The sequence below is a fragment of the Lynx canadensis genome, chromosome A1, assembly GCF_007474595.2.
Source record: "Lynx canadensis isolate LIC74 chromosome A1, mLynCan4.pri.v2, whole genome shotgun sequence".
NCBI classification, from domain to species: Eukaryota; Metazoa; Chordata; class Mammalia; order Carnivora; family Felidae; genus Lynx; species Lynx canadensis.
The window spans coordinates 228,753,919-228,758,396 of NC_044303.2; positions in this window are offsets into that span (position 1 = coordinate 228,753,919).

Below are 4,478 nucleotides of genomic sequence, written 5' to 3' on the forward strand. Positions count from 1 at the left end.
GGTCTGGCAGCTTCGGCTTCCTACCCTTTGAAACACTCAGTCCTGGAATGCTCCTCTGGAAACCCAGCCACCAAACCGTGAGAAGCTCAAATCACAGAGGGAGGCTCACATAAGTCAACAGCCCCATCGGGGCCATCATTGCTGGGGGCTATTCTACACCATGATGGGATCTTACAGGATGACCAGCCCATCCTGTTCAGTCTTCAGGTGACTGCATTCCTAGCTGCCATGATATCAGGCTGCAGTCACATGGGAGATTTGGAGCAAGAACCACATGGCTGAGCCCGGTCAACTCACAGAACCATGAGAGATAACAATAGATTGTTATTTAAGCTGTTATATTTTGGAGTAGTTTGTTACTCAACAATAGATACCCTAAACACTAAGATTGGGGATTATGCCGTGGGCCAAGGACAGCCATAAATGCAGGCCCATGGTCATGAAGGGAATGGGGCAGTGGAATGTGAGTGGTCAGGTGACATCTGACCCCACAAGGGCAAGACACTGCAGGATAAATGCCCAGGGTGTGGGGTGAGTAACAGGACAAGAGACTGGATTCTGGCTCTCACCTCAAGCTCCAGCTTTGTCACCTAAGTGGAAACAAATCCTACAGGGTGTTATGAGGATTAAACAAAAAGGCGTAAATGAAGATACTTTACACTCTATGAGCCTTTCCCAGAAGGTATCATTACAATTTCCTACAGATGGTTGGATGCTAACGAGTTGTTAGTATCTGAAGGTGGTGTATCCCATGAAGCTTTATCACGAATGGGCTTCTGCTTGGAAGTGCTTCATAGCAACCCCGAGAAGCAATTCTTAACTCATAATCATACACGTCCCCCACCAGGGGTCTGTTGAGTTCTCCACATTCATTCAGTCAGTCCTTCCTTCCTTCACTCACTAATTACTTGAGGGCTAAGTACATGCCACACAGTGTTGTAGGCACTGGGCACAGAGCAGTGAGCAAAACAAAAACACCTCCTCCCTGGTAGAACCTGCTGTCTAGTATCAGTGTTTATGGTGATACGGTGCCAACAGTTTTAAACTACTGGGGGCAGTATCGTGTGGTAATTCATTGTTTGTGAACCCAGCTTACCAACTGTGAGACTTTGGGCAACTCACTTCAGTTTTCTGTGCCTCAGTTTCTTCATCTGTAAAGTAAGCATGATGATGGTGATGATGATGATGATGGTGATGATGATTATTTCACAAGATCAAATGAACTAATGCATGTAAATGATGTGGAGTAGTGACTGACACGGAGTAAGCCATGTCCCAATAAATATTATTAGTTATTATTACCATTATCTTTTCTGTTGGGAAATAGTTTTCTTATAGCTCTTGTTAAATGATCAATAGTATGCTTTCTTTTCCTTTCAACATGGTAATTTCCTTCCTTCCTTCCTTCCTTCCTTCCTTCCTTCCTTCCTTCCTGTTTCTGCCATGGAAAGAAGGATGATAGATGGTTCATGATATTCATTTACCTGCCAAAGTCATCCATGGCTTTCTAGTTTGAGAAATAAGGCTTAAATTATTTCCCATAAGATTATAAAACCACTGATTGTGTTGATAATTGTGTGGTCAATATTTGAGTCTACGGTCACCTTTTCACTTATCTCTCTGAGGATGTAACCCCAAGAATATCAAGAGGAAAGCAGGAAATCCTGTGAAAGCAGGAGAAGCTAGGACCAAGGGGTCACTGGACCCCATACACACTGTGGTCTGGGTGAAAGGTGTCTACTAGGCCACAAGGTATATGGTGCCCTCTGGAGTTATGGGACATGGAGGCTTTAATGGACCTATTCTATAGTGGACCTATTCTAAGTATTGACCATACTTCTTCGAGAAACAAAAGCAGTTTTGGAGAGAAAATAAAATTCAGGATGCCTGGCCTGGCTCAGTTGGAAGAGCATGTGACTCTTGATCTTGGGGTCATAAGTTTAAGCCCCACGTAGAGTGTAGAGCTTGCTTTAAAAAAAAAGAGAGAAAATAAAGTTCTTAAACTCTAAAAGTCATTGAGCTACCTCTATTAATGGATAAACAATGAAAAACTTAAGTAAGCGACTCTCTGTTATGTAAAAGAAATCCCAAGGCAGGCAGTTTGGGGTGTGTGACATCTACATCATCAGCAGATATGTAGGCTCCTTTTGTCTTTCCTCCACCACCCTCAGGGTGTCTACCTTGAGAGACAAAATGGCTGCTGGAACTCCAGCTGTCATGTCCCAATTCCAGGCAGGAAGAAGGAGACACAGGAGGAATAGTAAAAAAGCACCCTTCTAGCTGAGTCAGTTCTCTTTCAGAAACTTTTCCAGGGGCTCTGTCCAACAAGTTCCATTTCTATCTCACTGACCATTTTAGAGTGGAGACATCGTCCCTAGGGTGTCCCACTCTTTTGAGCAATGTGCTGAGCCATCTGTGATGAGGCTGCATGTTTTGGGGGACTGCAGTGAAAGCCTTTTGTTGGCTGGTACTTTGCCCTTGAAGTTCTTTTGAAGTCAAAACCCATCAGATATAGGACACTTGGGTGGCTCAATCCATTAAGTGTCCAGCTCTTGATTTCAGCTCAGGTCATGATCTCACAGTTTCTGAGTTCAAAGCCCGTGTCGGGCTTTGCACCGTCAGGGAAGATTGCTTGGGATTCTCTGTCTCTCTCTGTCACTGCCTCTTCCATGTTCTCTCTCTCTCAAAGTAAGTAAAATAAACTTAAAAAAAACCCCAACCCATCAGATATAACAGAAAATATCTGAAGCACTCAATTATCATGACACTTCAAGTTTTGAAAGTAGGGAATCTTTCTCTGATTTCAAATAAAAATCATAAATATTTAAACAGTCTTTGTCTGCTTCTCCTCCCTTTCTAATTCCCTCCTACCCATCCTCCTACTTTATCCCCAAACCTGAATTCCTGGATTAATTTTTAATAACGATAGCTCAGGGAAGAATTTTAGCTTCTGTAATTTTTTTTTTTAAGTTGCTGTATTTCGTCACACATTCCACCCCTGGAATTTCAGATGATGCTTTAGAGGGTTTTTGGTATGAATTTTGTGTCACAAAACCCAGAAAAGTTAGCGTTTCCTCTGGAGGAGCACAGGACTTTCAAGTTCTGATCCTAATGAAGTCAATCACTTTATTTATTGAACTAGAACTTAGATGAACTTATTTCCAAGAGGTCTGTAGGTCATTTGCAAAATTAGGCATAGTTAAAAATAAAAATGTCAGGGCTAACACCAAAACAGATTTTAAAAGGCAATTACCTTTCTCTTCTCTGACTTATAAAAAGGAAATTACACGATGCTCCTTCAGCATAATACCGTGTTGAAATGTGATGAATATTTGCCAAGTACTTTGAGATCCACCCTGAAAGGTGTTTTAAGCTTCAAGTGCCATTACTATTAAGTACCATCATTTTAACACAGCTTTTAGCATTCAAATCCTACCTCTGATGTCATGTGGACTGTAGCATCATCCTTAGATTCAAAAGACAAATAACTTCCAAATGTAATAACATGTCCTAGCTCTTCCCTGACCCGATCAATGATTACAGAAGAAACATATAGGATATGGGCTGGCACGCAACAGCCACCATGGATGGGTTTTGCTTTCCTTCTTGATGATGCCCTCAAAAGCACTTTTTAAAAGGTGCCCATGTGACGGCCTTGGGAAGCCCAAAGCCTGGCCACCTCCTTAGGCGTTATTCAAACCAACCTGGTGTTTGCATTGCCTTGTTAGCATATCTTGAAAGGGCCTGGACACAAAAAAGGTCCTTTTAAGATATCATCTCTTGCTGACACTGCAAGAGGAACAGTAAATGGTGTTTATAGATGAGGAGCATCCTACAGGAAACAGGTCCAAAGGGTTGGATTCTAGCCTCTCTTTTTTCACTAACTGGCTGTGGTCTCTTGAAAAAGTCACTTTGATCTTACTTTTCTCATCTATGAAGTACAACCGTCTCTTCCAGCTTTGTTAATTTATAAACTGACGAAACACTGAACTATGTTAATTCCCTAGGAGATCCATCTGTCCTGGTGTGAGAATGGGCGAGGCTATCCCTGTGATGCGTCATGGTTTGTGTATTTCATGACTGTTCACTTCTGGTTTGCGACCAGTAAGTAGATCAATGATTAACACTTGAGTCAAGCCGAATCCCGTGGTATCTTCAATCAAATACTCTAAAAAAAAAAAAATCCTGCCATTTGGTAAGCAGTCACAAAACATATTTTAAAAATCTAAATGGAGGGAAGAAGTGGGTGGAGATGGGGGGGGGGGGAAGTGGGCAGTACAGAATTTACTTTTCTCATTTTAACTAATAAAACTTTAACTTACGAAAGGCAAGACATTCAACGGTGCATTACTGGTTTCTGATTCAACAACACAGATTCCACACTCAGTCTGTAAGTACACCGCACTAATTTTTTTTAAATGGAGGTGCAAATGGAATGAGGTCCTTCCGATGTAACTTTAAAAAAAACACTGGTCGTG